Source organism: Meleagris gallopavo, chromosome 3 (assembly GCF_000146605.3).
Source record: "Meleagris gallopavo isolate NT-WF06-2002-E0010 breed Aviagen turkey brand Nicholas breeding stock chromosome 3, Turkey_5.1, whole genome shotgun sequence".
NCBI lineage: Eukaryota > Metazoa > Chordata > Aves > Galliformes > Phasianidae > Meleagris > Meleagris gallopavo.
Genome location: NC_015013.2, coordinates 81,959,051 through 81,984,619, shown reverse-complemented (window position 1 = coordinate 81,984,619; position 25,569 = coordinate 81,959,051). Strand labels below are relative to the sequence as shown.

At 41.9% G+C, this 25,569-nt stretch overlaps 1 long non-coding RNA gene across 1 annotated transcript; it reads right to left on the bottom strand.

Moving 5' to 3' along the window:
* Window positions 1–5,901: 5,901 nt before the first annotated feature.
* Window positions 5,902–10,509, bottom strand: LOC109367045. Its single transcript, XR_002113782.1, has 2 exons — window positions 10,453–10,509; window positions 5,902–6,096 (listed from the first exon to the last, which is right to left on the bottom strand). It is a non-coding gene; the product is annotated as an uncharacterized LOC109367045 (long non-coding RNA).
* Between the last annotated feature and the right edge of the window lie 15,060 nt (window positions 10,510–25,569).

Genomic DNA, 25,569 nt, shown 5'->3' with positions numbered 1-25,569 from the left:
AACCAGAACAGCAGCAGATGAGAATTAGGCTGTGGGTCCTAAATACCTCATATGTCAAGGACAAAAGCAATGTGTTGTTCTTCTGATGGATATATCACTTCAGAGGGAGAGTGTCCTGGGCCTCAGAGCTGGTAATAATATCTCCAGAGATGCAATTCTCTCCTATGGCTGAAGGTAAGTCCCCCTCTGCAGCTACTCTAAAGAGTGCATTTATTATGTATGCCACGGACCTTCCACTCACAACATCATTCTTCATGGATTAGGAGAAGGCAGTGCTCAGATTTGCTTTCTCATGAATTATTTCTGTAGATATAACTGCTGATGCAGCCTTCCAGTGAATGACAGGGAAATCAGTGACTCTAGAAGGGTCTGATGCCATCTGTAATGGTTTGGTGTAGAGCTGGCTGTATCTTGTACCTTCTGCTTCAGGGAAACTACTTTGAACTGGAGACAACAGACCTCCAAAAGCACACACCAAGTGCAGACCACCTGGACTCAGGGCTTGTAGAGCACCCAGTCACAGCAAGGGTGACCTCTCACTGCCACCTTATACTGTTTGTTTTTTTTTAATTTTTCTTATGTACCATACAAGGGTAAAGTACCTGCAAATACCTTCATAGCAAAATCTAATGCTAGGCTTTGGGCAGTGAATGCAGCTGATCAAACTATCTGTAACTGACAGCTGGATATTCCAGAGGTAAACCTCACTATGAACAGGAATATTTATAAAAATGAACGTTGAAACTGGTTGGTTCATTTCCTGGCACTCCGAATGAACTTTCTGGTCCTCTTCCAAAGAACTCTCACTGCAATCTATTTGGATATAAGGAACAAATTAGTTGAAGCAAAACTGTGTGACAAATAGTGATCTGATTGCTTCACTCTAGAGTCTCACTTACACCAATCTGTCTGTTGTCTGGGGTACTATTCTGCAGCCTATTTATCTCCTCTTATTTACTAATTCTTTTTGCTTTTGCAGTTCATGAGCTTGTGAACCCTACAGATTCCCTAGAAATCCAGGTATGTTAATTAGATACTTTGGGGACTTCATCTTCTACTGGAGAAGTGGCCAATTGCCTCCTACGACCATCCTGGAAGCAGATGCTGTGTTGCTGTGTGGTCACTTCTGTGGTGAGATGCTACTGAGTGATGCATCTGTGCTCATATCTCCTTGCTCTGACAGTGAGCTCCCACTATTCTAAGCACAGAAAGATCACTCTGAGGCCCAGGCAGCTCTTTGGATGTTCAACCAGACGGACTGACTTGCCCTGTGGCTGGAGCAGTGCTAGGGATGGACCATTAGGATGGGCCTCTACCATTATAGGTCAGGCAGAAGCTCACAGCCAGACTGAAAAAGCAGGACTACCATGGCAGAGACAGCTCAGTGTAGGATCAATTCATTTGTATATAACCTTGTTTCCCTAGTTAGGTCTATTTATACCTATGTAGGAATGTCAATTCTGTTTTTTAATTATAATCTCTAATACAAGAGAAACAATTAAAAATGTTATCTTATGAAATCACAAACTTAATAAATCCCTTTAAGAAATGGACTCTGACTCACTGTCTTTAATCATCTCAGTGATGTGCCTAAGTGCCCTTCTGAGTCAGTGAAGAGAAAGAAATGTTTCTGGTATGTGATTCTTCTGATCTACCGCTTGGAACAAATAGAAGGAAGGAACTAGTAAATGATGGGTGATGAACTTCTGAAACATGCTGCTTCAGGAGAGCACGTAGCATCTGCAAGCATGAAAATGGCTTAGATGAGTTCTTTTGAACAGAGAAAGGCAATGAAATTGGTGAAAGGACCAGAAAAGAAGACTGAGGAGAGGATGAGGGAATTGGGATTGTTCAATCTGCAGAAAAGGAAGCTCAGAGGAGAGCTCATCACCCTTTACAACTTCCTGTAAGGAGGTTGCAACAAGGAGAGAGTCACTCTCTTCTCAGATGACAAGTGAGAGGATGTGAGGAAACGGTTTCATGTTGTGTTCAGGGCAGATTTAGTTTGGATATTAGGAAGGATCAGGAGCATCCTCTACTACTGCTGATGCAAGCAGAGTGCTAAAAGAGGAGGACATTTCACATTATCTTAGGCTGTGTCTGGCATCATACATGACTGCTCTATTTCTGCCTGGCTCTGGACACTGATTCCTCTACTTATAATTCCAGGTCCAACCCAATCATGTTTCCTACCTAATGTGTCACACTGGAAATTCAAAGGCTGGCGCAAGAGGACAAACAGGTGAGAAAGATGGTCAGAACAGTCAAAAACAGTATAGTAGATGCTGGATATTTTTCATCTTTTATTCCCAGGATATTCTGTGAGAGTATTCGACTGGAGAAGCATTTAGATGTCATTTCAATTACAGATGAATTACTTTTTTGTTGATCTGATGACTGTGAAAGTGCTTCTTACCTAACCTTGAATACCATACTTATCCTAAAGTATGTCAGCCTCAAATGTTTCTTCCAAACACATACAAGCACAGCTCTTATTTCAGAACAAAGAGCCACTTGAGGGAGAATACTGATTCATGGCCAAAACCAGAATAAGTAGAGCTGAACTAAAGAGATCTACTTGGAGTGGAAATAAATAAAGTGCAAGGTGTTGTGCTTGAGTACAGAGTGGGAGAAGAATTCACTGAGAGCAGCCCTGTGGAGAAGAACTTGGGGGTCCTAATGGATGAAAAGCTGGACATGAGTCAGTAGTGTGCGCTTGCAGCCCAGAAAGCCAGCTGTACCTTGGGCTGCATCAGAAGAGGGGTGGCCAGCAGGGGGGAGGGAGATGACTGTCCTCTGCCCACTTGAAGCTCCGTCTGGAGTACTGCGTCCAGGTCTGGAGCCCCTAGTACAAGAAAGACAGGGAGCTATGGAGTGAAGGACCACAAAGATGATCAGAAGGCTGGAGCACCTCTCCGAAGACAGGATGAGGGAACTGGACTTTTTCAGCCTGGAGGAGAGAAGGCTGCAGGGTAACCTCATTGCAGCCTTTCAGTACCTAAAGGGGGCCTATAAACAGGAGGAGAACCAACTCTTTACAGGGGTAGATAAATAGCAAGATGAGGGGAAATGGTTTTAAGTTGAATGAGGGATGATTTAGGTTGGATGTCAGGGGGAAGTTCTTTACAGAGGTGCTGGAAAAGGCTGCCCAGAGAGGTTGTGGAGGCCCCATCCCTGGAGGTGTTCAAGGCCAGACTGGATGGGGCCCTGGGCAGCCTTATCTAGTATTAAACGTGCAGTTTGGCAGCCCTGCTTGTGGTGGGAGGGTTGGAGCTTGATGATCCTTGAGGTCCCTTCCAACCCAAGTAATTCTATGATTCTATGATATGATTCTGTGAAGAGCCCCAGCTCTCTCGACTAGTCTCTGTAGGGGAGGTGCTCCAGCCCTCTGATTGTCTTTGTGGCCCTCCTCTGGACCTTCTCCGACAGCTCCATGTCCTTCTTATGTTGAGGGCCCCAGAACTGAACAAAATACTCCAGGTGAGTTCTCACGAGAGCAGAGGAGCGGAATCACCTCCCTTGACCTGCTAGGTGCACTTCTCTTGATGCAACTCAGTTGGCACTCTGGGCTGCAAATGCACATTGCCAGCTCATGCTGAATCCTTCATCAACCGACACTCCCAAATCCTTCTCCTCAGGGCTGCTCTCAAGCCATTCTCTGTCCAGCCTGTCTTTGTGCTTGAGATTGCCCCGACTTTGGTGCAGGACCTTGTTGAACTTCATGAGGTTGGCATGGGCCCACCTTTCAAGCCCGTCCAGGTATCTTTGGATGGCATCCCTTCCCTCTAGCATGTCAACTGCACCACTCAGCTTGGTGTCATCTGCAAACTTGCTGAGGGTGCATTTGTTCCCACTGTCCATGTCAGCTACAAAGATGTCAAATAGCACTTGTCCCAGCACTGACCCCTGAGGAATGCCACTTACTACTGGTCTCCTCTTGGACATTGAGCCATTGACCAGAACTCTCTGTGTGTGACAATCCAGCCAATTCCTTTTTCAGTGAGTGGTCCACCCCCAAATATGTTTTTCTCCAATTTTGTGATCAAGATGTTATGTGGGACAGTGTTAAATGCTTTGCACAAGTCCAGGTAGATGATGTCAGTTACTCTTACTGATGCTGTAACTCCATCATAAAAAAGTCCACCAAGTTTGTCAGGCATGACTTGCCTTGGTGAAGGTGTGTTGGTTACCATCAATCACCTCAACTTTATTTTCCACGTGCATAAGTAGGCCTTCAAGAGGATCTGTTCCATGAATGGGGATGAGGTGATGGTGGTGAGGTGATGGAATAGATTGCCCAGAAAGGTTGTGGATGCCCCATCCCTGGAAGCAATCAAGTCCAGGCTCAGTGGGGTCCTGAGCAGCCTGATTTGTTAGGTGATAGCCCTGCCCGTGGCAGAGGATTGGAACTAGATGATCTTTAAGGTTCACTCCAACCTAATCATTCTTTGATTCTATGATTCTGAATCTGAAATAACCTAGACCATGAAGAGCATACAGCCAAACACTACCTGAAGGTGCTTCAGTGCAGCTGGGTAGCTCCTGATGTTACCAAACAACAAATTATCAGTGAAATGACAAGCTGAAGAGATGATGTTTAATTCACCTACCTTGAAACATAAGAAGCAAAAAAACTCGATGATCTTTGAAGTCCTTTCTAATCCAGGCCATTCTATGATTCTATGATTCTAAGTCACCTGTACTACTTGCTTAGATGTGCTTTAGAGTCGGTGGTAGAAATATGTACTTAGGGGTTCACTTCATCCAAGGTACTTCATATTTTCATGCTGGGCTAAGGCTTACTGAGATGCTGATGTCCATTTCAGAGGTACTTGTGATGTGGCCAGGAAAATACCAATGTCAATGACTAAAACCACCAGTGTGGGCTGGATATGGCAAAAGAAGGTAGAAGGAAGAGGAAAATGTACATTGAAAATGGCAATACATTTTCTTTCCATGTTTTGAAAATACAGTTTTCAAACTTGCCATTTTCAGGTAGCATTCCCATTTCAAAATAAACATTTATAAAAATGTGTTAATAAAATGAGTGAAATAACCTTATAGTGAAACAGTACTTTGTTTTGGACTGGATAATACTTTTCATTTCGATCCAAATCACACTTCTAATTTCATTTCTGCTAATAATTATAAAAAGTATTTGGGCTGATCAACACACATAGTTGTGTGGGCTTAATCGCTCAACTAAAGAGAGAAAAAAAGACCTACTCAAACTATTAATTGCCTATTATTTGAAATAGTTGTGGTCACAATGCTAATATTATATTTTGCTTTAGCTTCTTGTGTTATAGGTTGCTGTGTTTGGTACCAGAGATTACCTCCAAGACTCATCTATGGTTGATGAGCTTGATTTCTCCATTTCACCTCACTTTGCATGTGAATGCTGTATGTGTCACACAGGAATCTGTATCAATGGATGCTGTCAGAGACAAGGTGAAGTTCTGAAAGGATTGAGATCAGCTGGTGATAGTAAGTTTTCCTTGGGTTTTCTGATTCTGTCTGCAACTTGGAAACAGAGCTGTACTTTAGCAGAAGTCCCTGGTAGGTTTGAATTCTGCTGACTTTCAACACAGAAAGTAACATTTTGCTAATGTAACTTATATATATCCAGTTGCCAAAAACTAGTTTTGCTGATGTTTTAAAAAATTGCACAGAAGAATCCTTCCTCTAGAATTTTTAGAGTAAATACTTTTTACTCTGAAGGGAATATGAGGTTTATGGTGAATTTTTGGCAGCTAAACATCTTCAGGTTCAACTCAGAAAACATTTTCTGGACAACATCTTTGGGATGGGAATATTTTTTAACACATTTTTAAAAACCTGCGTTCTCTGAAAAGCAACACTTCTTTCTTTTTCATAAATTCCAATTCCTGAAAAAACCCCGTCATAAAATAGTGTATTTTGTATTTTGCCAAAACCAGAAATATTTTGATTTGGAAACACTGCTTTCATGCCTTGTCAGATTTGTATTGAATCCATCATTTTTTCTTTCTTTGTAACTGGGCTCCCCTAGTAGATTCTCTTCTTCCTCATCTCTTAATGCAGCATTGCAGTCCGATAAGGTATTGTCTCCCTGCACTGGAAGAGAAGGAGAGGAAGGGAATCACTATGATGAGGCCTTCTACGCATGCAGGAAAATGTGGTATTAAAAGAAATTCTGGCCAGATTTCAGCTCAACATGGAAAAGCCCAAAGAGCATTTCAGTTCCTGATCTTGATTCCTCTGAAACATCAGATGATGTGTAATTGACATAGAATACATATTATGATGTGGCTCAGAGAGCCCACTTTTTAAAATCTAAGTTTCTTTGTGAATTAGGTGAAAACATTAATTTACCATTCGTGAATTCAGGCCTCACTGCAAACTTTTTGTTGATTTTGGAAGTCTTTGGGAGGGAGAGATACTTTCCTTAACATTAATCCAACTTCTTATTCTAGATGGAGACAGTGAAGGATCAGCTCCTTAACATTCCAGTTGTTCTGAAGTTAATAAATGGCCGTAGGAGCCAGTACCATTCCTTCACTGGAAAACCAGTGGTATTTGTGGATAACCGAGAGAGGTCTGCCAAGTACTTCTACTTTTTACACTTTGTCAATTAAGAAAATTAAGGTATGCTGTTTCTACATGACTAAAGTCAAGAAACTATTTAATATTTTTTGTACAATCTTGCCTGGTTCTTACTATTGTTGATTCTTGTGGATGCTTTTGACTGTATTATATGCTATCTACAAGTTGTCTTTTCAGCATTTTTATTACAGTTTGACAGAATAAGCAGCTGTTTAAGTACAAGTATATATTTTCCTTGGTCTTTGTTCAGAGTTGCTTTAGCTCTTGTGAAACACTGATTTCCAGCTGGGAGCCAAAGCAGTTTGAAATGTCTGCAGTAGACAGCTAAAGATACAGTTTAATTAGCCTACTTTGATCTTTTGTATGGTGGCTGATGATTTACTACAGCTTGCAGCATGGTGAGGCAATTATATTCATGGTCATTATGACAGCAACCTTTGAGCCAGAGTTATCGTAGAAGTAAGATTAATTATAATGGGATTTTGTGGGGCCCAGAAGACAACATAAGGTAATGTTATATCCAGAAGAGTGCAATAAAAGAGAGCTTCCTAATCAAAATATTGGGTGAGACCTTGGTCCGGCTGAGGTTAATAGCAAAACTTGGTAATTTTAGAGAGAGGCATTCACTTGTGAGATATCTCAGACTTACTGTAACTTGGATGATTTTCTGGAAGATTTAAGCTATGTCCTCTTGTTTGGATTGACTTCCTTGTCAGCTGAGGCTATGGAAACATTTCTAAGCATCATTCCCTTCAGCATTTTATTTTCTTTCTTCATTAAGAAACACGGAAAGTTAGAGAATGCAGTTAAACACAGCGATAGCTTTGGGCTTTTCTTTCTTTACTCCCTGCTTTTTTACTGGAAACTTGTCTCATTGCGTTCAGATCCCATGCATCTGTTCTGTCATGATATGCAGATGTTTTTGGGCCAATCTCTGCAGCATAATGTAATACAGCAGTGTTGCACTTGTATTTGGTCAAAGGAGACTATTTCTATAAATATTATGGCTTTGGTAGCAGTTGTACGTCAGCAGAGCTAGTAGAACTAGCCAGCAGACAGCCCCTTCCAGCTACTACCTTTATCCCTCTTTTCTTGTATCTGCTCTGACACAGCACTGTGTAGAGATATCTTCACTACTTCTAAACCTACTAACTGGTTTGTGTACCAGGAGAACTGGGCACGTGGAGGCAAGCACCATCCAGCAGGCAGCTCTGCTCCTTATAGGAAGGCAAGACTTCTCCTTTGCCTCCCTATGGAGTCAAATACATAACTTAGCATAACTCCTTCTTTGGCTTTTGTTTCACCTGGCTTTCTACAGTTTTCTCCACTAAAGCAGGTTTTTCTCTTCTCTCCTTGCCTGCTGTGCATCAGCTGTCAGCTCCCAAAGGTGAGCCACCACCTCTTGAATCAAGCCTCAAAAAACTTGCTGTTTTCCCAGGAGCTGCTGAGTTTTGTGTGGTTTCTCATCAGCTTCATACTCTGGTAGTTGGTCCTTTTTCGGTCACTGATAATTAATGGTGCTGGTAGATGGAAGGCCAAAGATTAATGGCCATAAGGAGTGAAATGCTCTGACACCCTTGTGCTTTTTCCTGCCAGGTGGGAGTCCCACCGCTTGGCCAGCAGCGTGAGCAAGTCCTGCTCTGCCACTGCTGGTGGTGAAACGACAATATTGAAACTTTTTGGCTCCACTCATTTGCAGAGCTTCATTCATAAGAAGCAAAAATCTCAAAGCCTCTGCCTTCAACTGCTTTCAATTAAATGTCTGAGAGGAATCCTTTGTCTCCAGCATTTCAGCCCACGTGAGCAGTCATGGGTTAAATCCTCCCTAGGTAGTCGGGAGCTGTTGGAGCCGCCGAGCCAGTGACCCTTGGATAATGAGGTCAGGGGGAGATTTCAGAGCCATATGCTTGTCCCTGTCCAGGTGCTGGAGGATGTGTAGACATGTGTCAAGGATATGTCAAAGCTCACGGACACTTCCACAAAGCTCAGACCTTCCCCAACAGCCCTCTTACTTCCTTCAGCACGCCTCAGCTGGGTTCAGCCTGGCAGCTCTGATCAGCTTTAATTAAATGAAAATCTTATCTGATCTGTTCTAAACGCAAATTCTCACACACTCCTGCTGTGTCTCTTAAAAGATATTATTTTTATTATTGCTATCATCATCATCATCATCATTAACATTTAATGATTACTATTGTTGCACTTTTAATGTGGCTTTTGGAATCTTTAGATGTTTTTAGCTAACATTATCTTTTTCCTGTCAGCTATTGACACAGATGAGGGCTTTCTCATTGGGGTTGCTTTGTCTCTTTGTGCAGTTATACTGCATTGCATTGTATGGTTAGCCTCTTTTTTCTTTGGATATCATTTTTGTCGGAGACATCAGGAGCCCTCTGCACAAAGGCAACTATTCCTATTCCAAATTAAATCAGCACTGTGATAGGGGCAGGAGAGCTCTGTGTGCTCTGTAGGTGCACTGGGTGCAAGTGTTGGACTCACCAATATGTCTCAGTCACTTGGGGCTGCATTTGTAAAAACAAAAACTCAGACAAGATATCTATATTTATCCCACCATTGACTTCTGCTCCTTATAACACAGCTTTGAAATCAGGCCTCGGGGTCTCTGAAAGTACTCCAGTCCCAAACTGCTCCTGCACTGGAGTGGGAAGGAGAGAGAGTGGGAAGGAGATTCAGCCATTGCCCTTAACCTGATATTGCTATCAGCTAACTTCAGGCAGCTCTCCACACTGCTAAGTGTTCAACCTTTTCAAGTTACCATCTGACATGTTTAAATATCCTCAAGAACTGCAGGAGCTACTTGGGATGGGTTTATACCTTCAGTCTAGGTACTGTCATCAAATCATGTGGCTTTGCCTAGGATGGATGGCGGTGTCTTGTAAGATCTTGCTTGTTCAGGGTCCAGGATCCCTCACAACAGTGGTGTGTAGCAGGTTTTGAAGATAGAGAAGCAGAGGCACATTTGGCAGGAGGAGGCTACAGGTTTTGGAATTTTGCTGTGATCTCACCTGAAGGCAGGATATGGTCTCCATAACCTCACTCTGAACTGTGTCTCATATCCTGCCCCACTTCAGTGACAGCTCTCATTTTCAGGCTGAGAACTCCTTGGAGACAGGGTGGTCTCAGCACCCTCTGAATACTATTTGAAGCCCCAACCCCACCACTCTGTATCTTTTGCTACAGATAACATTTGCAAGATCCCTGTCTTCTGAGCCTGACTGCCAAATGTCAGTTGGAGACTGGAACTTCTTATGTAGGTCCCAGTGAGGGAATGTGGTCTTGCAATATAATGATAATAATTATTCTTTAAATTAGACTTTGCACTCTGCAGTTTTGCTCTTTGCTTCGCCTCCCTGTTGGCTGAATGCCTGAGAAAACAAAGCCAGAGATTGTCTGCAAAGCAGTACTACATCTTATTTTAATAACCATAACTCATTGCTTTGTATTTATTTTTTTTCAGAGAAAATATCTGAAGAACCCCCTGGCTTTGACCATATTTTATAGATCTATTGGTTTGCAGAAGGGCAAATAAAAAACATTTGTAGGAAGGTGTCATGAGAATGGGTAACTATTACATGCCTACAAGGTGACAAATTTTGGCTACTGTGCACATAGGAAAGAAGCAGTGAAAGAGAGCCTGGAGACCTGTCCAAGAGAGGGAATTGGAAAGGGGCCAGGTGGCTTTGCTTGCTGCTTGGGTAACTCTGCAAAGGGAAGAAAATTGTTACTGCTGGTTCTTTGTTGATGATTTTGAGTTATTGTGGACGTTTCACGTGGCAAACTCTGCTGGAGGGGGCATAGCTGCAAATGTGGGAGGGATGGAGAGAAAGATTCACTCACTCATCATACCTGATGTTATAGGGAGAAGGCACCATCCATTAGAACAGTGCTGCCAGTAGCTTCCCATGTTGTCATAATGGTATGGAATATTGCCTTGGCCAGCTTAGGTCAGCTGTCATGTTTCTGGCCCTTTCTGGCTCATTGTGCTCTATGAGTCCCCTCGCTGGCAGGATGGTATAAGTAGCTGAGAAACTGAAATGTGCTGTACCACGCTCCTCAGCAACAACTAGAAACATTGATGTGTTATGAACACTGTTTTTCTCCTCTAACCAAAACAGCATTATGTCAGAAACTATGAAGTGTAAAAAAATCTGTCCCAGCTGAAACCAGGACATCTTCACAAGGGTTACTATGATGGCTGGAACAAAAGCAGCCTTTTGTGTACAGCATCCCCTAAATCCTTCACCCCTCACCTTCCCCCCTTCCTCCCCCTCCCCCCATATTGGTAGGTCCAGTATGCAGTCATCCTTCTGTCAGACCCTTGCATCTTCTTTAATGCTCTGCTTGGAAGCAAGCTACAAGCCGTCTGATTATCCCAGAAGCTTTTTAGAAATCCTACATGGTTATTATTATTATTACTATTAAATCTTCCATGCAAGTTGTAAACTTGTTTTTCAAAGGGGAAAAGACTTTGTAATTGCCCCTCTTTACTCTGTACTCTTGAGGTTCCATCTGGATTATTGAGTCCAGGTCTGGGGTCTCCATTACAAGAAAGACAGGGAGCTGTTGGAGAGAGTCCATACAAGGACTGCAAAGATGATCGGGGGCTGGATCACCTCCCCCACAAAGACAGGCTGAGGGAGCTGGGCTTGTTCAGCCTGGAGGAGAGAAGGCTGTGGGGTGACCTCATTGCAGCCTTTCAGTACCTAAAGGGAGCCTACAAACAGCAGGGGAGTAAACTTTACAAGGGTAGATAAATAGCAGGACAAGGGGAAATGGTTTTAAGTTGAAAGAGGGAAGATTTAGGTTGGATGTCAGAGGGAAGTTCTTTACTATGAGAGTAGTGAGGTGCTGGAACAGGCTGCCCAGAGGGGTTGTGGATACCCCATCCCTGGAGATGTTGAAGGCCAGATTGGATGGGCCCTTGGCAGCCTGGACTAGTATTAGATATGAAGGTTGGTGGCCCTTCCTGCGGCAGGGGGTTGGAGCTTGATGATCCTTGAGGTCCCTTTGAACCTAAGCTATGATTGTATGATTCCATGAATTGCACAGTCTGTCTCTGTCATTCCTGATCCCCTGAGCCATTTAAGCTAGATTTTATCTTCTTGTCCTGCAATGGGAAAGGAAAGGAGAGCTCAGTCATGGTCCTCTCTGCTTGGCAGCACCTTGTTACTGAAGAAGCAGATGTGGACCAGAGGGCTCCAGAGCAGCAGCAGTAATTGCTACTTCTGCTTGAAGAGGGCTTGGAGGAGAAAACGGTGTCAAGCTGAGGTTTAGGATGAGAATGCAGATAGCAAGCACCTTAATGCATCAATGTCTATGGTAGGTTAAATCACTAAAAAAAAAGGTGCAGAAATTCCACAAAGGATATGAATGTGCGAAGATAAAATAAGGGGAATAACTCTCTTTTTATTTTCTCCTTATGTTACATTCTCCTTTCTCTTCTATAATAGCACAAATATCTTCCTGTGTCTGGTACAAAGCTTTTGATTTTTCCAAGAAGATATTAAAAAACCATCATCATCTAATGGCTTCTGCAGTCTGGGTCATTCCAGACAATAACTTCTTGGCAGCTCAGTTCATTTGCACTGGAGATGTGGGACCATCATGATCAGTGAATGAATTCCAGCAATGTTCTGGATGGATTTCTGCTTCCAGTGGGCGTTTGGTCTCCGATCTGCTTCTCTGCTTGAGCTCTGCTGTGTATGAGCAAGGCATCAAGCTGTTACTGATTTTTAAAACTGGTTCCTTTTGGCACCAGTTGTACTTCAGCTGACTCCTGCAAACAAACAAAACATTCTTCAAGCTTTTGTGGAAGTTTGGAAGAAGTCTCACGTTTCTCACTGCCTGCTCTTTGAAAGTAGCAAATGTGCTGTATTTCTCCTACCTAAACACAAACAGAATTCACCTCTTCTGGAGCTGACAGGAGCTTCCTACATCTGATCCCATGTGTGGGTTGCCTTTCAAACCATTTTTCCTTGTAACTGGATAGTCTCCCAGTTCTGAAATATTCACAAAGAGTTGAATGATTGGACAGATTTATTTCTTTGTTGGGACAAAAATGAAACAAAACAGGCTCAAGCCAAGAGTTTCAAAAAGCAGGAGATTAATATTAGGCTTTGACATTTTTATTTGGGCTAATAAATACATAAGTATGAAAAAAATACTGGATCCCAGCAGCTGTGTTTGGTGTTGATGGCTTTGAGTGCTCCGTTCTTAAAAAAAGCTGTTTTACCTACATGCATGGATCTGAATGCAGAGGTCTGAGCTGAGTTTCTACTTTTAAAACTCCTGGCCATGCTGCTATTTTGTTTCATGCGGTCTAGTATGTAGGCATACTTCAGGTGGAGGGTTTGACACCGGTGTCCCAAGTCTGATGCTGAGCTTCTGCTAAAGTCTTGGCCAGGAATTGTTTCATTTTAGTTTTGGTCCAACAAGGAAGTTGGGAAATTTCTGATGCTCTCAGACCTTTTAGCTTTTGCTCAATTTTCCATATATCTTTCTTTTAGCTGCCTGAGGGCTGTACAATTTTCTGTGATTATTATCATAACAGCTTTTTACTGGGGTGGAAATAACTCAGTGGTGTGGGCTGTGGTGCAAACTAGAAGTTTGTTTCACACAGCTCAGCTGGCAACCCTAATCTACCTAAAGCTACAGGAGCTGCTGCTTTTTCTTCAGGAGCTAGTGATGTGCTGGCATAGCTAGAAAAAATTCTGCTGCACCTTGAGTTTTCCATGGAAGGTTTCCAGAATCTGTGGTCCAACCAGGCAGGAGGAAGGCAGTAACACGTGACTGCCTACTGCTTGGGGGTAGAAATTATTGATTCTTGGTCCAGCTTTTCTTCCTCCTTTCCAATAACTCAGACAGTAGTGCAGGCCAAACATTCAAGGGCTTGTGGAGATATTTTAACCAGGATTACAAGCGTGAAAATGAGCCAACACAGGGATTCTTGAAAGTCATATGTCAGATGGGAATGCACACATTCTGAAGAATAGTGACTATAAATATGCGGTGGCCTTGGGAGAGATAGGCTGCCTAAAGATATTGTGGGTTTTTTTATCTTTTGGAGATATGCAGAACTTGATTGGAGAGAACTGAATCCAAATTTGAAGCTAGCCCCACTTTCAGCAGGTGATTGATCTGGATGATCAGATGTTCTTCTGATCATTTCTGACCTAACTTACTCCACCAAACTCTTTGTTTTTGTGTTTTGAATGTCTTAATTTGCCTAAGATAAAGTCCTTTGGTCAGCAGTTAAATGGCAGCACAGAGTCACTCATATAAACTATTAACAAAATATTGCTCTATAGTAGATCCTTGATAAAAAGGATATGTTGAAATGGGAAATTGTAGAAGTTCTTGTGGGCAGACAGTATGGAAGCAGAGAAAAGGCAGTATAAGGAGATTGCTTTTGGAGCAATCTCAGCAATTTAATTCCCTCATCTTTTCCCTGCCACATCTTTAATGGAGTCACCTTGATTCAGTGCAGCCAAGATGTAAGCTAACCGGTGCCTTGAGTGAATATATGAGCTCAGTGTCTTTCCTATTACATTTTGTCTGGCATTGGGAAGAGAGGAACATTCCTACAGCTGAAATCTCTACTGCAACAAAATGGAACAACTTAATGCTTTAGGTCACTGGAGCTAATCACTACACAAACAAATAACAGCTTTATGAGCTTGTCCAGGACAGAATAGAACGGAACAACTGGCTCTGTTTGTTTGAAAACATTGATAATTATGCTCATCAGAAAGTCAGAATGATTGTTAGGGGTTATTTTTTTCTTTGAGATTCATAAATAATCAACCATGTTAGTTTAGATCTTTTTGCTGTCTCCTTTACTTTGTAGCTTTCAGTAAACAAAAGACACACTTAAGAAATCACAGCTGGCCTGTGAAATCAGCATCCTGAAGAACTGAAGAGAAGTGGAAGAAGGCGGGGTTTATCCAGGGAATATCGTTAAGATTATTGTTGTCTTGTCTTGGGCTATGCTTGCAGCCCAGTAGGCCAACTGTATTCTGAGTTGCATCAAGAGAATCATGACCAGCAGGTTAAGGGAGGTGATTCTGCCCCTCTACTCTGCCCTTGTGAGACCCCACCTGGAGCACTGCATCCAGTTCTGGGGCCTCCAACACAAGAAGGACATGGAGCTGTTGGAGAGGGTTTAGAGGAGGGTCACGAAGATGATCAGAGGGGTGGAGCACCCCTACGGGGACAGCCTGGGAGAGCTGGGACTCTCCAGCTTAGAGAAGAGAAGGCTCCAGGGGACTTCATAGCCGCCTTCCAGTACCTGAAGGAGGGACTACAGGAAGGCTGGGGAGGGACTTTTTATAAGGGCAGGTAGCAACAGAACAAGGGGAAATGTTTTTAAACTGGAAGAGGGTAGATCTAGATTAGATATTAGGAATAAATTCTTGACTGTGAGGGTGGTGAGACACTGGAACCGGTTGCCCAGCAAGGCGTCGATGCTCCCTCCCTGGAAGCATTCAAAGCCAGGCTGGATGGGGCTGTGAGCAACCTGGTCTAGAGGGAGGTATCCCTGCCTATAGCAGGGGATTGGAACTAGATGATCTTAAAGGTCCCTTCCAACCCAAACCATTCAGATTCTATGATTGTTAAAAGTATAATGTAATTCTAAAAGCTTTCCTATTTTATTTATTTATTTATTTATTTATTTATTTATTTATTTATATTCTTCATTTGGCTTGTGGCAGCTGTGGGAAAATTGAAAGGCTAAACTATTCTGCTAAAGTGCCATGATAGCCATCAGGTTTCCATGAATCAGCAATGTGCCCTTGAGGCAAAGAAGGCTGATAGTATCCTGGGGTGCCTTAGGAAGAGCATAGCCAGCAGGCTGAGGGAGGTGATCCTCCTCTCTTCTCTGCCTTAATGAATCTGCACTTGAAGTGCTGTGCCCAGCGCCGAAATCTCCAGTACAAGAGAAACATGGAATTCCTTGAGAGAGGCCAGTGGAGGGCTATAAAGTTGATTAGGGGCTTAGAGTATCTCCCTTATGAGGAAAGACAGGGTGCTGGGACTGTACAATCTGGAGAAGAAAAGAATGAGACAGAATTTTATCTATGTATACAAATATCTTAAGGGGAAGTGTCAAGCGAATGGGACCAGACTGTCTTTTTAGTGCTGCCCAGTGACAGGATAAGAGGCAATGGGCATGAACTGAAACATGTGAGGTTCCGTCTGAAAATGAAGAAACACTTCTTTACTATGTGGGTGATGGAGCACTGGAGCAGGTAGTGCAGGGAGCTTGTGGAATCTCCTTCATTGAAGACATCCAAAATTAACCCAGCTGCAGAAAAGTTAAATGTTATTAAGTTTCAAGAATAGAGTAGCACATAAAATGCTACGATGGAGACAAAGTTTGTACTGCTTTAAATGCTCCATGGACTTAGATGAAGATAAATATGAAACGGATTTTGAATAGTTTGATAGAATTCTGTAGGTACTTAATTCTTCAAGTCACTCTTGAGATTATTTAAAACCTCAGATTCTGAAAGATTCTTAAGCACTACTCATCTGTTGTGTACAGCTCTATATTCACAGCTGTGCATTGCAGAAGTGGAAGGTGATATGATGCAATTAAATAACCTACAACCTTCAACTTCATGCAGTCTAGAGTGACGGCTATTACCAGAAATGCAGCTTTGGTATGTGATATAGTGATGAAAGTGACAGTACATGTCCAGGAAGTACACACCTACATATTAGATAGTTTCACAGGTGTAGATACTAGAAGAAGGTATAAGCTGGAGTGAATATGAGATATCTATTTCTCATTAGTTAAGCCAACACAGATATCTTGTGAAACAAAAGAAATGACCAAAGTGGTAAGGTTAATCCATAGCAAAAATAAAAACCTGGATTTGTTTCATGAGGTGCCTGCAAACAGTGCTAGAAAGTCAAGAACTTAGAAGGTCTGTTCATGTCTCTTTCCTGCAAGTATGTATGGGAGAAATGTCAAGGGGTGTGAGATGCTCCTGGAAAGTGTATAGGAACAGATAGCAAGGCAAAATGGAAGAGGGAAAGGAAGCCAAACAGCAAAGAAAGCAAAATAGAAAGTATGGACAACACAGAAATACAGACAACATAGGAAAAAGACGCATCAGATAAGGAATATACTGGAACAAGTGTGATCAAGCTGGAGTAAACACAATTGAAGAACAAACCCTGCCTTTGAAAGGAACTTTCATAAATGCCAGTTATGATTAACAGGTCTTTCTTAACCTGACCCCAAATAAGTATTTGGAAATCTATCTTATATATGAAATGTACATTGCAATCAAGTCTAGTTTCCTGAATATTAAATGATCAGTGCCCAAGACCCTTTCCTAACTTATAGAATGGTTCATAGAAACGCATTACCTTTGGCTGTTTATAAACACAAAGCAGATTTTTTCTTACCAAACCTCCGTTTAACTTGGAACAAAAGGAGTGCATGATCTCAGAGGAGACACAAGGAAGAAGGAAGATTAAGAAAATGAGAATTCCTCACTGCAAAAAAATTTATGACCTTGTCAGCAGAGGTGTATATGTACACAGAAGCTATGATATGGTTGCAAGTTTAAAAGGGATCCTATGGGGAACAGGAAAAAAAAAAAACAACCCACAAATCTATGAAACTACCTGAGTATCAAAGCCATGATGCTCCTCTACAAATGAGTCAGGCACCACTGCAAAATACTATTTACACGGGGGTACACTTGTGTAATTTTCCAGACTCTGAGAAGAATAGAAGAATATGGGAGGAAGGTAGTGAGATGAAACAAGGTTATGAAGTTGATAAAGGAATTGGTTGCAAAGGGATGACATTAATATTGAAGATGCTTGAGTAGTTGATGCAGTTTTTTCTTGCAAGACATATAAGTGGAATAGCATTCTTGGTTGGGTATTGAGGAAAACATTGTTCAACAGTGTTCAAGATAACCAGAAATAAAGGTAAGGACAGAATAAACCATAATTACTCCTGAACATAGTCATTTGGTAACAAAAGTTCTTCAGACAGTGATGTTGTGTTGGATCTCAAGGGTGAGAGAAGAGTATCAGGGAAAGCAACAGGTATGAGTAGATACCATAACAGTGTTAAGGAGATGCAGACTACTGGGGATTATGTTGATATGTGTTAAGCATTGAGAGAGTCTTAATTTGACTGGTGTAGACTAGAGAACAAGTGGTACTGATGACAGCTAGGGCCAGCTATTCCAGGGGGTGAGTGGTCACAAATTTCTTTGTTGAAGTGACAGAATTTTATATTCTGACCATGAGGAAAATCTTGCAGAGAAGCTCTCCAGGTTCAGTAAGATAAATAGCTGCCTTAAGAAGGAGATTAGAAGGGGAAGAGTTTTATAGAAGTGGAAAAAAGGCCCTGAGCAGTCAGAGATGTCAAACGTGGAGGAATGAACTGCAAACTGCCAAATGTCAAGCTGAGATAGACCTAGGAAAATATGATAAAATAAATAACAGAAAATTCTTGAGTCATATAGGAAAAGAAGTGCTATACAGTGATAAATTTGTAATGGTTAAGGATAATAAAATGTGTCAGTAAGATTAAATTAATGCTTGGATTCAGTTTTCAGTAGAAGTTATGGTACTGACTATGAAGTAGAGGCATAACACCAGTGGGAATGAGAATAAGAGAGGTTTTAAGATGAAATTTTGAAGGAAAGCATCATTGGAACAATTAATGTGCTACCGCTCTAATTAATTAATAAATGTGAAAATATGCTGCATGAGTTTGGCAAAGGCATGTGTTAACTGTGTGAACTGATAGACTCAAAAATCTGTAGAATAATTGAGGTTGGCAGGGACCTCAGGGTCCACCTGGCTCAACCCCTGCTCAAGCAGGGACACCCACAGCAGGAGACACAGGGCCATGTTCAGGTGGCATTTGAAGAGCACTAAGGAGGAGACTTCATAGCCTCTAGATAAGCTGTGCCACCTGCACAGGTGTTCTTCCTTACGTTCAGACAGAAACTCTTATCTTCCAGTTTGTGTATACTGCCTTTTGTCCAGGCACTGGGCGCTACCATAAAGATCCTGGCTCCATCCTCTTGACACCTTCCCATAAGGTATTGATAGATATTGATAAGGTCTCTCCGGAGCCATCTCTTCTCCAGGATGAACAGGACCAGCTCTCTCAGCCTTTACTCACAGGAGATTGTCTTTGTTGCAAAGGTTAGATTAAATTGTCCTGCTTGGTACATAAATTGAGGGCTTTAAAGAGGACACTCCATAAGCATATAAAAATGCTTAACTATTCAGCTAAGTTTTAGACCTCTGAAGCTGGGTGAGATGTTGAAAGTGCAATTAATTCTGTCAGTCATATCATCTTTGCAGCCAGTAACATGTACCCTGAAAGACTTTTTTCACGTAGTGAAACTGCAGAGGAGAAAATGGAGAACATCTCATGGGGAGTTAGGAAGAAAAAGAAAAAAAGTAGATGATAAAAAAAGGGGGGGGGGAAGAGGGGGAGGGAAGTGTTTCAAGGATAGAAAGAACAGCAGCCTCTGGCTCCTGAATGCTTGGGAGGCAGCTTGTTTGAGGAGGACGCAGAAGCAGGCCATTAGGAAGACAGATTTCCCAGAAATCATTCTGGCCAACAGCAGATGATGAAAAAACACAAATAGTCAGAAGAAGAGCCAGGTACAGTGTGATTTTGCTCAAGGGAAAGGAGGCGCTGATTTGAAGAAAGAGACTGAGTGACCATACAAAGGGAACAGGAGAGATCAAGGGCAACAGGGAAGAAAGGATACACAGTTCCCTTGAGTATGGGAGAAAAGGTACAGCAGAAAGCGTGTGACAAGGAGAAATGAATGGTAGACACAAGAGCATAATATAGTCCCAAAGGGGATAACAAGGGGTAACAATGAAATATTAAGAATTTATATTTTCACATACTGTTTGAAAACAGATTTTGTGTGTGTTTGTTGGAAACGAACGAAAAAGTAAAAGCTGACGTTCTAAAGTTGGAATAAAAAAGACGTCCAGGTATAACCCACATTTTTAAATGGACATTTCTCTGCATTGCTTTTTAAAGTTCATCTCCTAACTGGCATGCATTGATGTTTGCAGCTTAGCAATACAACCAGCTGTGTCTTCTCAGCTCAGAAGGCAGGAGTCCGTGTTAAACTGTGGGCAAATCATGTCACAGGAGGCAAAGAAGGGCTAAAAGCCCTCTCTTTTTCTCTAGCTTTAAAGGGCCCTGGACATTCTGAGCACTAAATTTTCAGGAAGCAGAATAAGACAGGGAAGAACAAATATACACAGAAAATGTTCCTCCTGGTAAGCCTATAGAAAGTAGATACAAGATGTGATGTGTCAAATTTTTTTGGCACTGAGGGAAGCCTTGCGATACTGCTCCTTCATTTAAGAAAATAACCAGATGTTTGCTGCTTGTCATTCAAGTGTATTTGATTTATCTTTGTGGTATAACCATTTTTCCTGATCTTTTCCTCCTAATAATCGATCCGCTACTCTTTGAAAACTCCTATTGGAACAGTGAACAACAGGAGATTATTTTAAGTTCACATAGAGAGCTATTTTAAATTCAGACACTTCGTATTCTACTTTTACTGTGAGTTTGGTTTCGCTGAGTCTCTCAGGTACACTGTCACTCTGAATTTGCAGTAATTATTTTTTTTATGTCAGGAAAGATTATTTATTTCTGCCCCTATTTTCTTGCAGGTAATACCATTCAATTAATACAACATCTAAGATTGGTGTGAATGGAGAATGAATGGGAACGCTTGTTTTTGCAGCAGGTCGTGGAGTGCAACACAAGGAGAGGGGCTCTCAGAGTGGCTGTGTTAATGGCATCCGCATTTGGAGTTCATCAGGACCCCATCAGTTCCACCTGCAGTTTCATGACATGCTTGGAAAATGCAGCTTGTTGAAAGGAGATCAGCGCTCCATGGCCCTGGGTTGATACATTTCACAATTGTTTCTTTTTTACTTTCTCCATCTGATGAGATAGTTTCGGGAGCTGTTCCAAAAACAAGGCTTTGCTGGGGTTCAGTAAGAACTGCTCTGTGTTTCACAGTGTGGTTTTGTTCCCTTGTAAAAACTGAAAAAACCCACACAATAAGAGCCCAAAATCATGCGGCACGCAGTGTGATTTTCTGCACTCCCTCTGGGGAGATGTTCGCATGGATTTGCTGTGGTAACCAGCTAATAGAGAGCAGCCCATGCTGCGACTGCTTCTGCAAACTGTTGATGCTGCTCACAACAATAGATCCATTTGCTCACTTGCAAAAGGAACAGCACTCTGCAGCTTAAAACCAGGAAAAGCTTCAAGCAGTACAGGGTGATGAGTCTTCCCAAGGAAAGGAAAGTATCAACAGTGAAAAGTATCACAGTAGAAAAGATTGCTTTTTGAAAACGCATAGTTTTAAAAAGTCTTGTTTCAACACTGACCTTTAAGGATAATTTATGACCCTCACAAATACCTGGAAGGAAAATTTAGGTGAGATTTAGACAGGTGTTAGACGAGATCTGGCTTTCTGCTCAGCCATCCAGAAATATGAGCAGTCCTCCTGGGTCCCCTCCACTGGGATTGGGTGAACTCACATACAGCTGACAAGAGCCAGGTGTCCATCTGAGGCAAATGTATGCAGAGTTTGGTCAACAATGTCAGAGGAAAAACATGAACAATTGGCCCTGGATCATCTTTTACATTTACTGTAGTAGATTTAATCCACACAATTGATCACATCATTTCCACCCAACAGCATGAGCCTAAAAATCGGTCTAACCTTTAGTCAGTATCACCACGGATAGTGATCTCGAGTGCCTCTTGTGTGAGATAATGAAAGGTTGTGGAAAGGCAGTTGGAGGGTGGTCACACATTAAAACACAGGTAATACAGATTGAAAGCTGGCTGCAAATAGCCCCGAGGCAGCAGCAATTGGATGTAGTATTCTCCATCTAATGCATTTGTAATTGCCACTTAAAGAGGAATGGTGCTGATTTTCTTTCTAGTGAATCTCATCGTGTTTTCTGAGTCAGTACTGATAAAAACAAAAAGAAGAAATGATTGCCGTTGGAGTTCTTCTGGAGGCCTAGTTCAGCTGTGATGAAGTGATACACAAACTTTTTTTTCGAACTAGCAAAATTTCTCGCACCTTCCTAATGACAATTGCCCTGACTGATGAGTTCCCAAGAGAAACAACAGGGAGCAACTGGGCCACTTCTTTTGCAGAGCTGTGTCATGCTGGCAGCAGGTGGGAAGGAGGTTGTTTCCTGCACAATGTGATCAGATTTGGTGCTGGATGACTGATGCCTAATTGTTTTCATTAAAAAAAGAAAAAATAATTTATCAGAGCAGTATCAGTCATCAGGAGGGCAGACTCTGCTCTTCATTTTGTGCTCCGAGTGCCAATTAAAACATCATCAGCTTTACGTTGTCCTCGTGGTGCTCTCCTCTTCAGTGCATTGTCCAAGCACAAGTCAATGGTGTGAGGAGAAAGGAAAGCTGATTTAAGTGATTATTTTTCTGGAGGGTTCCAAATCTTTGGAAAATTAAATGATAATTGTGTCTCTGCTACAATTGCAGAAAGGCTTAAGGGCATTACAAGATTTAAGAAGACTGCAATATTTCAATTATTTTATTCTTATCACATTGTGAAATACTTTTTTCCATTAGGGTGGAAATAAGATCTTCTTGTTTCCATTTTAGTCCTAACTCTTGGCCGGGCTGTCAGTTCAAACAGCAAACAATAGCTCAGTCTCTGGGAGGTCCCTCATCTGAGAGAGATCTGAGGGATTACGAACCGTAACAGCCGATTTACAGAACAAGCCAAATTATTTACCTGAAAATTTCTGTCATAAATATTAAGGTCCCTTTGACACTGTGGAAGACCAGGCAGGACTGTAAGAATTGTATGTTCTGTCAGATTCAGCATCTCTTTTTAACACTAATTTCGATGTATGTTAAAAGAACTTTTCTTTGTGTGACTGATCTCAAAGTCAACAAAATCTGTGCTGCAAGCAGCTCCATGCTGCCATAAATCAACTGGTTATTGCACCTTAGGGATCTTAGGAGCTCAGTGCCCATGAAGACACATTTATATATGAAAAAACCACCATTTCAGCATGCAGTCTGACAGATAGATGCTGTCTCCCTAGATCTCATGTAACCACTCCATCACTTAATTGTTTATTATAACAATAATCACCATGAATATTTCCCAAAGGGAAGCTTTAATTTTTTACCTCTGAAGCCACAGCAAAAGAATTGAGTCTAATTTTAGTATTCATATCTTCTCCTGAACAGTACTTTGCATCTTTTTGCTCATAGATGGGAATGAATGAAAATGAAATGAATGACTGCTTACAGAAACACAGGCTGTAGTAACATACCAGAGGAAGAGGGGGAATTAAAAACTGTGCTTTTATGCTCTGTTTTGATGAAAACTTTCTGTCACTGTGGTAGCCTGAGAAGGCAGTGTAGGATCAGGCCCCTGCTGCATATCAGTTGAACCTGGATTATTTATTCCAAGACAAATCACGGAGAGAATGTTTCCTTAGTTTTGATACTTCAGTGATCTCCTACTGGTGGATACAGACATGAGCGCTGCAGTGCTGACTGATAGAAACAGCTTGGACTCAGTTTTAGTCTATAGATCACAGGATAGTGTTAGTGCCACTTACTGCTTTAGGTGTTGTTTTACAATGGGGTGAAGTATGTGGGTCTGGTGGATATCCAGCACTGTGTGAAAAGTGCATGGGAAGCTATGGGACTGCCTTCTAAGATGTCTCCAGGTATTCTATCATGGTTCTGAGTATCTCCACAGCCACTGCCCATAGCAGACCCATGTCAGCTCAGGGAAGGTTTAATCACTGATGGAAAGAGATGAAGGGTCCTCCCTTCCTGTAATCCTAGGTTGATGAAATCACTTACAGAATCCTCAGGTTCTGTAGGAAGTGGTGCTACCCCTGGGAAATTTCTCTTTTTCATATCAAAGATTAGCAGCCACACCCTTAAAAGAGTTTTTGTTTTTCTGCTCATTTTTTCTTTTAAAAATCTATGATCTCTCAAGGCCATCTTTGTTCTTCAGAGCACTGTTTCCAGCCACAGTATAGGGCCAATGTACCCTGTCATTATACTGGAGTTGCAGAGAAATTAAAATGTTCTGAATTCAATCAATTTGCTTTGAGAACCAATGTCTTCAGGGACTAACTGCTGTTTTGGGAATTTCTTTTTTGGAAGCTTGCTTATGTGAGCAGGTACAAATGCATGTACTAATGAAGTTGTGGATGCTCCATTCCTGGAGGTGTTCAAGGCCAGGGTGGGGCCCCGGGAGTCCAATCTGCTGAGTGACAAGTTTGCCAATGGCATAGGGGTTAGATGGTCTTTAAAGCCCCCTCCAGCCTGAGCCATTCTACGATGTGATTCTGTGATGATTCATTTGCCTTCACCTGGATGGTGGCTCTGGGACACACACTGTGCTGGTTCCTTGGTACTGTTCTCCATCTTACATCTCACAGGGGTTCACATGCCATCAGTTCACAATTGAACCAGGTTTGTACCTAGTCATTTCAATGTTAAAATAATTGCTTTCAGCAGGAGCACATTTTGACAATCTGTTTGTGAACAAATTAGGAAGATAATTTTCTCTTTCCCTTTGTTTCCTTTGTGTGTTGTCTGATTCATAAGTTGTCATCAAAACCCCGCACTCTACCTGCTCACGGAGTTCTCATTTCCTAACAATTTAAAAGCCACTAAAGAACAGTCACGCACTGTTATTTCATTTTTATGCTTAGTGCAGTAGAGACTGAAATACATGGCTTTCCCCCCAGAAATTTATTATCTCATTGTAAAAGTGAAGTTGAGTGAATGGAGCTATTGGTTAAAAATGAGGGGGAAGGATTTCAACAGCAAAATCAGAAAATTACTTAATTGAAGTGAGATGCTGCCAGGTCCCCCTGGAAGCCAGCTGGAAGCCAGCTCTGCTCTGTAATAGAGTGGTGGGTCTCCAACAGGGTCCTGGTGCCTCCTCCTATGACCTCTTTCCAGAGGTCTGACTTCTGCGGAGCTGCGTATGGTGGTTTGTGCCTGATGGCTCCCAGCCACGCTAGGCTGCTGCTGCGTAGCTTGTGGGGCCAAGAGAATTGGCTCTTCTTAGTCTCTGAGTTGCCAGCTCCCTTGTTTATGTAAAATGTAAAAGATGTTTCACAGCTTTACTCAAAGCTTCCAAGACAACCTCAGTGGATGCAACTTAATGCGGTGACAAAAGTATCAATTTTCACCATGCCCTTATCTTTAAAATTCTTCAATTCTGGGATTCTGGAAACTAGTGAACTTGATTAAAATACAGAGCATCATATTTCTGTAAACCCTCTTTTACTCTGGCTGGAAGAAAAGCTTCAGAGAGAACGAGGCAAAGGTAAAGCACACTCTACCTTCTTCCACCTGGAAAAATAAACTATTAGGTGAGTTGAAAATTGTATAGAGCTCTAAGATCAAAGGGCCTGAAGTCCACTTAGCGAGTAAGAAGTGAAGCACCAATCCCAGAGGGGTGACAGTAATAGCTCAGGGATTCATATTGACATCAACATTGGTCTATTTTCAGCAATGCATGAGGAGGGAGAGCACATTCTTAGTGAATATGGAGGCATGAGGAGGGAAGCACATTCTTAGTGGATATGGAGAGAGAACTAAATTAAAAGGAGGAATCAATGCGCTAAATGGAAATATTCGATTCTGAAGGACTTTGAAGAATTTTGAAAATTGGCTTAACAGAAAACTTACAAAGTTCAACAAAGAAGGGAGTAAGTTCTGGGCTCCAGTAGAGATAACTTGACCAAGATGAAGAGCCTGTCTGTCTCTCTTTGTTTATCACCAGATACTCAGCTGTAAGGTCTTCTGTTCAAGAGGCTCTACTGCAGTGTAGAACACCCAGGGTAGTTTTGAGTGGCAGCTGCAACCCATGAGAATCCATGCTCTTGTGAAGA